Source organism: Humulus lupulus, chromosome X, assembly GCF_963169125.1.
Source record: "Humulus lupulus chromosome X, drHumLupu1.1, whole genome shotgun sequence".
Lineage (NCBI taxonomy): Eukaryota > Viridiplantae > Streptophyta > Magnoliopsida > Rosales > Cannabaceae > Humulus > Humulus lupulus.
In genome coordinates, this window is record NC_084802.1 from 243438102 (window position 1) to 243450211 (window position 12110).

The 12110-nt window shown below is 32.9% G+C and overlaps 1 long non-coding RNA gene across 3 annotated transcripts; it reads right to left on the reverse strand.

The window, feature by feature from the left end:
* Positions 1-1160: 1160 nt before the first annotated feature.
* LOC133804681 (uncharacterized) lies at positions 1161-5921 on the reverse strand. 3 transcript variants are annotated; one of them, XR_009878575.1, is made up of 4 exons: positions 5553-5921; positions 4960-5023; positions 4701-4809; positions 1161-1589 (listed from the first exon to the last, which is right to left on the reverse strand). It is a non-coding gene; the product is annotated as an uncharacterized LOC133804681 (long non-coding RNA). The 3 variants fall into 3 exon arrangements; XR_009878574.1 differs by lacking the exon at positions 1161-1589 and having other exon boundaries at positions 4602-4809; XR_009878576.1 differs by lacking the exons at positions 1161-1589; positions 5553-5921 and adding an exon at positions 5410-5444 and having other exon boundaries at positions 4602-4809.
* Positions 5922-12110: the final 6189 nt, after the last annotated feature.

The following is a 12110-nucleotide window of genomic DNA, read 5'->3' on the forward strand; positions in this document are numbered from 1 at the left end:
AGCTATACTGGATTACTTAATGCTTCTCCAGACAACTGCTCCACCACCAAGAGTGAATACTGACCCAGAAGTAGACTTTCTACTATCCTTGTCAGATTGAAAATCTGAGTCAGTGTATCCAGTAGGTTCGAGGTCACTACCCGAATATACTAGCATATAGTCTCTCGTTCTCCTGAGATACTTGAGAATATGTTTCACCGCAATCCAGTGTTCCAAACCTGGATTTGATTGATAACGACTGACAATCCCTACTGCATAACATATGTCAGGTCTAGTACATAACATTGCATACATTAGGCTCCCCACAGCTGACACATAGGGATACTTTCTCATATCCTCTTGCTCTTGTGGTGTCTTATGACACTGATCTTTGCAAAGAGAAATCCCATGTCTGGTCGGCAATTGACCCTTTTTGGAATTCTCCATAGAGAATCTTTCAAGCACTTTATTAATATAATTTGCTTGTGAAAGTGCTAGGAGCTTGTTCTTTCTATTTCTTAGAATTTTAATGCCTAGAACATAGCTCGCTTCTCCCAAATCTTTCATTTGGAATTTGTCAGCCAACCATTTCTTTACATTTGATAATGTCTCTACATCATTCCCAATAAGTAGGATATCATCAACGTAAAGAACTAAGAAAACCACAATTTTTCTTTTGATGTATTTATAAACACATGCTTCGTCAACATTTTGTTCGAAACCATCACTACTACAAAAAAGGTTTTTTAGGACTAGCATTGCGAGTCCTAAAAAATATTTTAGGACTCGCGCCCCGCGAGTCCTCTATTTGAGAGCCTTAAAAACTAAGGTTTTTTAGGACTCGCTTTGCATGCCCTTAAAAGTAATTTTTTTTAAAAAAAATACAGCTACAATTTTAATTTTGATTTAAAAATATATATCCATTTGAGTGTCGAATATGTATCAAAAGAATTTTGAAAAGAAAATACTAAAAAAATGGAAAAATTTTTTTACAAAAAAGACTTTTTAGGACTAGCAGACAACAATTATAATTCAAACTTATAAACAAGTAGACACACACAACAATTATAAATATATATAATAGAAGGTATAGATAGTACTATTTCATAAAATGTTATTCATCCAGTACATAGAGGTATTTCAAAACAGTAGCAAACTACACCAAAATCAGCAACAAAATAGACCATAAATCTACCATATTAATCCATTAAAGAAGCATCAAAATAAACCATAAACACACCAAAATCCAGTCACAAAATACAAAAAAATCAAGTCACAAAATAAACCAATAACCAATACTGAAACACAAGTATAAAGCCATTAAAGCATAAGCAAAATACACTACAGATGATATTCATTATTAGTCTAGGCTCAAAATCAGATCTGAACATATCCAACACAATCAAATGAAACATATTTTAACATAAAAAAATCAAGAAATAAAATAAATACTTGCTGCCGCCGTGAGCTATAGTGTCGCCGCCGTGAAGTTGAGAACCCCACCAGCCAGCCCCGAGCCCAGCCCAGCCACCGTCCCTACCGAGCCCCAAATTCTTGACATTGACTTCTTCAGCATCATCAAGAACCAAATTCATGTATTCATCAAAACCCTATAAAACCATAAATGAAAGCCATTAAGATCACGATTTAAGAGTTTGCGCAAAGGTACTACAGATATGTACAAGAGGTGTTAAAAAAGGCATGAGATATACATGAGCCAAATTATACTTGAGTTGAGACCTACTGAGTTAGTCACTTATTTAGACATCTATAGGAGTCTGATCAGAAAAAGTAAGGTACATGATGTATGACTAGGGAAAAAAACATTTTAATTCTTGCTAGATGATCCACCTTGTCATGATTTCAAAAATAATTACTAGAGGAATATTACGCATATGTTGGTAAATAATGAAAATGCATTATTTCAATTTCAATATTAGTCACAGTCTTGCAGAATATGAAGCATATGATGTCTTCAAAGAATAAAAAAAAAAAAGAATAAAATACAGAATAAAAAAAAGAATAATATAGGTAAATAACATACACATATATTTATCTTATATAAATAAGATAAAGTATTTATTTATCAAAGAAATAAAAAAAAAAAACCTGCTATGTCGTGAACCCACAAACCTCTCTGCCGTGAAATTCATAAAGCCAAATAACCAAAGCAAACTCTTAATATCAACATAAATAACCAAAGAAAGAAATAGACCATTCCAACTTCATAAATAAAATTAAAAAAAACAAATGTACTGAATGATCCCTCTTAAGCATGATATTTATGTTTCCTTAACCTATAAGCTTTCAAAGCCATGCAGCATAAATTAAAAAAATCTTAGTATTGAAGGGTAATAAGTCAGGATACAAGCTTACGAAGAGAAAGCTCCTCAACATATAACTTGTGAAAAACAAGCACAACTTTTAAATACTACTCAGGCACTTATACTACTCTAATATTGTAGGAGGCTAGCAGTTGTGGTTTTATCAATTAGCTTGTGTAAAATATGCATTATAACCGAATATATATTGGTTTTGTCAAGAATGAAAGAATGACAAGATAAAAAGAAAAAGACTTTAACTCAGAACTTCTATCAAACAGATGGTGTGCCAAAGAATTATAAATATGCACAAACCGAATTAAACATCTCATTTTAATAACATGCATATATGATCATGAATCAAGGCACATAAAATAAATATGATAATTCTTGTGAACAATCAAGCAAGTGGGAAACAATGAATAAAAAGCAATTTGCTCCATCAATGCTGACAAATTTAGTTATTTTCCAAAAGCCTAAATGGCCATTCTGTTTCATTTTCATGCAGTTCAATCACAATCATATAATTTATGGAAATCAAGCCAATAATTTGTGGAAATCATATAATAATGTACTTGAAGATGTAATGAAGGCTGGACCTGCCATTCAACACTATAGATCTTATAGAAACAGTCACAAGTAACAATTACTACTCATAAAGGTAAATGGCTCAACCTTCAATTTTCTAGAATGAATTGGAAAATGTGTCTGTTATATATATATATATATATAGATATATATATATATATATTATCATCACTATCTGCTAACGACAATCGCAAAACTACTTGGTAATTTTCACACTCATGTCAGAATATATCTACATACAAGTAAGTTCAATTGAGATAATCTACAATGATCAAGCCTGGAATAAGCCATACATATTATTTATACTTTGTATATTTCAGATGAGTAAAACTAATTGAGTTAAAAAAAAAACCATACATATATATATCATGAATGGGCTGTTAGATTTAATGACCCAAAAGATAAAACAATTGCAAAAACACAAGAGATGGTATTATACCATTGGTTTTACATTTATTGGTTGGTTCCTAAAACTATAATCACAACAGAGTTAAACATTAAGTAGAGTCTAATGAGAAAAAAAATATATATGATACTTCTTCTATCAACGAGCCAATTTTATATATAACAAGATATATTATTATAAAGAAACATTGCCCACAAGACGAAATTGAATTGGCCATTAAAAGTAGCCTTTTTATTCTTAGACGTTAAAAAAAAAAAAGTCATACACAAAGAAGAAATTTTACCATGGAATCACAGAGCAAAATTAATTATTTTCTAAATTAAAAATCATCAACACTTACAAAAACCATGATGAATAATAGAGTGAAGCAAAACTAAATAAAGTTTCAACAGCCAATGCCAATGAGAGACCCCAATTAAATAAAGTTTACTCATCACAACTCAGTTAACAATTCTTGTATCTTGGATACAGGAAAAAAAACTAGAATCACATGATCAATAGTAGAGTTTAGATATCTTTTTTGTTTTTAATAACTGGTGCCAAACATAGCAACCAAATAGATTAATAACACAACAGAGATATCTGAACCAGCCAACAAGAACTAGAACAGACAAAATACACCAGGACCTACACCTGGGAATTACACTGAAAAGAAAGTGAACTAACAGAATACAAAGACTAACGGAACAGAGAAATAAACAGCAATACAAAGACTTAACACCCTACCACACCAGACATAGTTATAGCTCCTTGAAATGTACTGAACTTCCACCATAGTATATGCCATAAGTTCATAACAATACATTTCATAGTAAATTTTGTAGAAATTTACAGAAAAAAAGTAGGCTTCCAATGACAATTAATCTCCATGACCATCAATCTACATCACTCAGTTAATGGAGGGAAAAAATGGTTCAAGAATCATAATAAATGCAAGTTGATACAGTACCTTAATTCAGGGATTACCTGTGTAATTGTGTGTACTAAGCTTATAAAACTGCTACTGCTGATCAAAGCCAAATGAACGTACAACAATCAATATATATAAATATATATTCTATGATCCCTCTTATATGATGTAACAACTAATTATGTTGGTTAGCCAATTGTAGATGTGACTAGTGGGTCATTTCTTGTACTGCATACAACCAAGATTAAATGGTTATAGGGTGTGCCTATAATTAAAGGTCTTGGGTTGATAGGGTGAAGCTTTGGGTGTGCTTAGTAGTAATCTTAGATGGTTCAAATTTATCTGAATAGAACACATGCCTATATATATTTATATATATGTATATATGAGAGAACGCTTTTCAAAAGGAGATCTTTCCTAATAATCAAAACACATTCACAAATAAAAGTCATAATAAGAGCAGGCACAACAATGATGGCTGCAAAAAGAATCATACCACCCTCAGTAACTCGAGTCCTTCTAAATCTTGATTGGTCAACTGTCGTTAATTATATGGAACCATAAGTAATTGGTTTCATAGATCCACTAGCCTCATTTGAATGGAACTGTCAAAAGGGAAAACAAATAGAAGATAACTAACATGTAAGATAAACAAAATAGATAAGCAGAAAATAAATTAACCCAAAAAATAGACAGTGAATTGGAAGGAGCTTTCAATTCCCCAAATTTTGAGACTAGACTGGAAGGTCACTCACATATATAGGGTGGAAATCAACTATACCCCTCTCATGTGGATGAACATGACATTTAGAACTTGGTCTGCAACAGGGAGTAATAAGGTAATGAGAATGAATCTTTTGTTATTTTTGATGAAGATAATGAATCTAGTATAGAGTATATTCCTTACTAATTTTGACTGATTATATATACCCCAATTGTGTAAGGAAACACACATAACTGAATAAGTGAAAGAAAAAAAACCGAAACCCCTTTGTTTTCTTTCTTTTTATTAAGCATGAATTAGAAGTAATTATTTTATAGAACTAATAGATATTGGTTATAACAAGTACTGCAATAGTTTTATTCTTACTCTATATTTATTTGAACCGGGAAACATCCAACCCTACAATAATTGAGTACTCAGAACTATAGCAATTGGTACCCAAGATAGATTTGAACAGACTTTGTAGTAGCAAATTACAGACCTAATTATTTGAGCTATTCCCATTGAGTACACTCCTCATATTTTCAGCTCTTCAAAATGTTCACATATGGAAAGAGTCCTAAATCATAAACCCACCATAAAATCAATAAGAAAAGGCAATGTTAGAGACAAACAAGAACTCACCTCGAGAAGAAGACTACAAGCAGCAAATGGAGAGTTGATTCCGTCTCCTTCGGTCACTTAAAAGCCCGATCCTTGGATGGGCTTTGTTCGTCTTGATACCCTGAGTTCACCCATGGTACCCTTCGCCTGAGACGATGTCAGAGGAGGCCAGAAATTGGCCTTGAAGCCACGGCGGTGACGTACGAGCCTGGAGGCTTCTGCTCGCGGCGGAGAACGGCAACGAAGGGCTCGTGAGGCTGGAGTTTCGGCGGTGTCTGGTACTCTTGATCCGGTGCCTACACGGCGGTGACCATCGGAGGGCAGCCATTCGGGCTAGCAGAGAGCATGCGAGAGAGAGAGGGAGAAAGGAAAGTGGATCGGGTAGGGAGGGAGGAAGAAAATGATTTTTCACTTATATACATATATATATATTTTTATTTTATAAATAAAAATCTGATTATATTATTCAAATAAAAAAAATATGATTATAAAACTCTAATTTTATACTACTAATAAATAAAATATTTAAGGGCTTGTTTTGAGAGTCCTTAATACTTTTTTAGGAGTCCTAAAAAAGTATTAAGGACTCCCAAAGAAAGACCTTAAATTTATTAAGCAAGACACTTTTTTTTTAGCCCAGATTTTTTAGGACTCGCAGATTCTTTTAGGACACTCATTGCGAGTCCTAAAAAAATATTAAGGACTCTCAAAGCAAGTCCTTAAAAACATTAAGTAAAACACTTATTTTTATAGCCCAGATTTTTTTAGGACTCACATTTTCTTTTAGGACACTCATTGCGAGTCCTAAATTGCGTTTTTTTAGGACTCTCAATGAGTGTCCTAAAAACTTCATAAATATTTTTAAGGACTTGCATTTATGTACATGTCCTAAAAAAGTGTCCCGTAAAGGGTATTTTGTAGTAGTGCATATGTTTTAATAGTTTCATCAAATGTTAAGTTCCAAGATCTTGATGCTTGTTTCAATCCATATATGGATTTCAAAAATTTGCATACCTTTTGATCTTGATTCTTCTTTATAAACCCTTCTGGTTGTTCCATATAAATGGTTTCATCAAGGTGGCCATTCAGAAAAGGTGTCTTGACGTCCATTTGCCATATCTCATAATTATAGATGGCAGCTATGGATAAGGGTATGCGAATGGACTTAAGCATGGCCACTGGAGAAAATGTTTCTTCATAGTCCACACCCTCTCTCTGTGTGTAGCCTTTGGCCACAAGCCTTGCTTTATAGGTTTCTACCTTTCCATCTGCACCCCTTTTCTTCTTGTAGATCCATTTGCATCCAATGGCATTAACATTGTCAGGCAGATCTACAAGTTCCCAGACTGAATTGGAATACATTGATTCCATTTCTTGATTCATGGATTCTTTCCACTTATCAACATCAGGGTCTTCCATTGCTTCTTTAAAAGTCAATGGATTGTCCTTTTCAGTATCTGATACAAGAACGTGTGCCTCATGTTCGTAACGAATAGGTTGTCTCACAATCCTCCCACTACGACGTTGCACTGGTTTTACCTTTTAAGGAATTGTGGTTTCTTTGGTTGTTTTATCATTAACTGATGAAGAGAATGGAGATGAAATATTATCTGTCATTAGTTCCTCTAAAACTACTTTGCTCCGAGGTTTAAAATCATTCATATAGTCGTGTTCTAAAAAGGTTGCATTTGTCGAAAAAAATACCTTTTGATCACTTGGGCTATAGAAATATCCACCTCTTGTTTCTGGAGCATAGCCCACGAATATACACACTTCAGACCTAGAATCCAGTTTTCCAGATTTAGGTCTTAGCACATGAGCAGGACAACCCCAAATACGGAAATGTCGCAAACTAGGTTTATTTCCATTCCATAGTTCTAGAGGTGTCTTTGTCATAGCTTTGGACGGAACTACATTCAAAATGTAGTTAGCCGTTTGTAGTGCATATCCCCAAAATGATAAGGGAAGTGAGGAGTAGCTTAACATAGACCTGACCATGTCCAACAGAGTCCGGTTTCTTCTCTCTGAAACTCCGTTTTGTTGTGGCGTTCCAAGTGCTGTGAGTTGGGATAGAATTCCATGCTCCAGCAAGAAATCTTTGAATTCAGAATCCAAATATTCACCACCACGATCTGATCGAAGTGTTTTTAAAGATTTACCTAATTGCTTCTCAGCTAAAGCTTTGAAGTCTTTAAACCTATCAAAAGTTTCTGACTTCTTAAGCATTAGGTACACATGACCGTATCTAGAATAGTCGTCAGTAAGTGTGACAAAATATTCATAACCACCTCAAGCATGCATGTTAATTGGACCACATACATCACTATGTATTAGCTCTAGTGGTTCTTTGGCTCTATTTCCCTTCGAAGTGAAAGGTCGTTTAGTCAATTTTCCTTCTAAACAGGATTCACAAACCGGTAGGGTTCCAACTGTTAGTTCCCTTAGAGATCCATTTTTTAGTTAACCGGTTTATCCTATCTAGACTGATATGACCTAATTTTAAGTGCCATAGATACGTGTCATTATCTTTAGAAACCTTTTGTCTTTTGTTACTTTGCGGAACAGCTACTTTAAACAATTCAGAATTATTGAGCGATTTTTCTATTGGATTAAGCATGTACAGTCCGTTCTTTTGTTTTGCATGACTAATATTGTTCCCATTCCTTGAAATAAAAATCATATTATTATTAAAAGAAATGTTAAAAAAAATTTCATGTAACAAAGATAAAGAAATACTGTTTCTAGTAATTTCGGGAATAAATAGCACATTATTCAAAACTAGAAAATTGTTCTTAAAATTTAAACGGACTGTTCCGCATGCTTTGGCTGAAACAAGCGCTCCACTTCCCACTCTCATAGTCATCTCTCCTTGCTCCAACTGCTTTGCGGACTCAAGCATCTGCAAACAAGAACAAACATGGTTAATGGAACCAGAATCAACTATCCATGATAATTTATCTTGTTCCACCATACAAGCTTCGAGTACAAGTAAATCTGATTTACCTTTCTTTTTCTCTTTTAGCTCGGCGAGATACTTTGGACAGTTTCTCTTCCAATGACCATTGACTTTACAATGGAAACACTTTGCTTTGGGTGCCTTTTGTTTGGGGTCATTGTTCTTTTTGTTCTCGGGCGCCTTGGATGACTTCTTTGCCTTTTTCGGATTGTCCTTTTTAGGTTTGTTGTCATTGTTATTGCCTTTTCTTTTCTTCTTTGAAGAAGATGGTTTTGCTTCAACAACATTTGCTTCAGCCTGACTTGAGATGGTCTTATTCAAAGACTCAAAAGTTCGTAATTCATTCAGCAATTGTGTCATGTTAAAATCCAATTTGTTCATGACATAATTTGTTGTGAATGCAGAAAAGGCAGGAGTGAAAGACTCAAGTATAATGCTTACTTGTGTCTTTTCATCCATGACTGCTCCATGCGTCTCAGCTTCATGAAGTACACTAATCATGTTCAAAACATGCTCACTCACAGATTGACCTTTCTTCATCTTAGCATTCATGTAGGTTTTAGTAGCCTCATGACGGCTTTGATCAGATGGGCGCCCAAACATTTCTTTAAGAGATTCTAGTATCTCAAAAGCAGTTTCCATGGATTCATGCTTTGTTCATAAGACATCACTCATGCTTACAAGCATATAGCACTTGGCTTTGTTATTGGATTGAATCCATGCATCAAATTTGTCCCGAACATGTTTCGGGGCATTGGCGCCAGGTTCTTCAGGACATTCCTCATTTAGGACAAACTTGTGGTTTTCACTAACCAACAACAGATTCATATTTGATTTCCATTTTATGAAGTTATCACCAGTTAATTTTTCATGTACAATCAAAGCAATGATGGGATTTCCAGAGATAGACATATTCTGAATAAAATAAAAAATACAAATATATTAATATTATATTTAGAAAAATAAATTTCAAAGTTTCGAAAATTAAACGTGATGAATGAGCACAATTAAAACACATAAAATAAAGATTAATTTCCACGATAAAATTTTCTAACAATTAAAGTGTCGCCTTAGGGTAGGTCAAATTAATTTTAGAGAATTTATAAGACATTCTTATGTTTATTGTTTAATACTTAAAATAACTCTGTATTTTCTCTTTTAAACATTAAAGTACCGCTTAGTTTGGTCAAGTTATGAATATCCACTGCACGAGCTTAATCATAACTTTGTGAGTGTAACTCATTATTTCGGAGTTCATGACTTAACTTAGGACATGCCGCCTTAGGGTCGGTCAAGCCTAAAATACATCATTAGTTCCTATCTATGTAAGAAATACAACCTTGCTATTGATATGTCCAGACACCTTCCTTAGGGGGCGAAAACATAGTCGTCGCGAGGCGCTATTCATATCTCACGGTGTTATATTAATAATGGAGACCATGGGTTATGTTTGAGATATCAACCCTCTCCCACTCACTATTTTGAAATAAGTGTTTTTAACCTAATTAATTCCAAATTAATTACAATTTCTTTAAACTTTATGAACATAATTAAAATTGGAAAGAAAGCGAGTTTCTAGGTGCATATCCAATTTTAAATTACCAATCATGTTCATCTAAACTTTACTAAAAACGAACACTTTTAAAATAAAGTTGGTTTAAAGAAATTAAGTCATAAAGACTTAAAAATTGGTGTGATATTTTACCAAGTTTTCAAAATAAAACTAAATAATTTACATGCAATTGATTTCACAAAACAATTCATATAAACATATAGGACAATCCTAATAATCATATTTCTACTAATGAGATGCATGATTATGACTGTGTGGGTTTTCATGTATGGCATACAATGCATGAACATGTTATCAATCACATTAACCACATGAAAATAATTATTTAAATAAATAAATAAGCAATAAATGTTGAACCGGGTGCTTTTGGGTATTTCTAATTTTACAACCACTTTATAAAAATAAAACTAAATAAAATAAAACTGCCTTGATCTCCATCGGGCTTCTTTACTTTACTGTCGGTAGGAAATGTGACATTGTTGGTCTAGAATAATAATAAGAAAACAATTTTCAAATTATTTTGATTAATTAAAACAAACTTTTAAATAATCATTATTTTTATTTTTCTTTTTAAATAAAACAACTTTTAATTATAACTGAAATGAATTTAAATTAAAATCTGTTATTTTGAAAAAATAAATTTTACATAAGATGTTAAAAAAAGTTTGTTAAGACAACAAAAATATCTCATTATTTAGATATCAAATTTCAAAAATAGGATATTTAAACATTTTAAAAATTTTAAAAACATAATAGATTAATTTCAAAAAAAATTAAATAAAATTATGGACCAGTCAGACGGGGACACGTGGCGTCAAACGGGGGCGGCCGGGCTGGACTGTACGGAACCGTACGAATCCGTACGGACCCGTCCGTATGACATCTGGCAGCGGCTCGGAGGTTGGCCTCGGAGGTGCGGTGGCTGAGTTCTGAATCTCAGGCTCCATTCTGACTTTTATGTGATCGGAATTACAGTTTTATGGTGTCGAAAACAAAATAAAACTACATAAATCCTATGCCCTTTAATGGCTTACACAATGATCTAATCATAAACAAATCCTAACCCAAAAACACCATACAATTAACGATTCAACATTCCCACGCATTCAATCACATTAAGCCATCCATTCATTCATCAAAATAAATAAATGCATAAAATTAAACCCACACAGATTCAATACATATATATGTGAAGATGGCTCTGATACCATAAGTTGGTTTTTATTGATCAAATCAGAGATTATACGCAGTGGAACAATAATCAAATTGTTAGATTAATCCCATAAGATTTCTAGATCTACTTCTTCACATGCATATATATATTGAATCAAGGACATGAACAGAAAAATTACCTCAGGTCCTTCCCTGCTGCTATATTTTCGTATGGCTAAATCCTCGAGATCTCACAGCAAGATCTTCCAAAATGTTCTCAGGCACACAAAGAACGAGTGTGGGCTCGCTATACAAATAATAGGCAATAATTATTTATCAGAATTTCTCAACACATGAGATCTGATAAAGTTTGGACCTAGGTTTTGTGAAGAACAATGACTTTAGTTTTTGTCACTGTTCTCTTTCTCTAAGAGAGATTCTTAGATATTTTTCTATCCCTGAAAGTTACGTTCTGTGAAAAACTGATATCCAATATTTAATAATATCCAATATATTAAAATATTTGTTATTTTAAACAAATTCAAAATAACTGATCAGTTATCAGATTTTTATTTAAATAATAATATTTTAATCATATTAAAATATCTCATTATTTATTTAACATTTAAATAACTAAAATTGTAAAATCAAGAGACTGAGTAAACTCTCTTATGCGTGTGGCACAGTGCCTGTGCACTGTGCCACACATGTACCACAAGCCTGTGATGGCATGTGATTTTTCCCAATTTTTATTATTATTTAAATACCAAAAATCCCAAAAATAAATTAATTCAAAATTAATTATATTTTTGTTAAATCAAATAATTAAATAATTCTTAATTAATTAATTACACATAATTAAACAATAATTATGTTTGATACATAGAAAAATATTTTA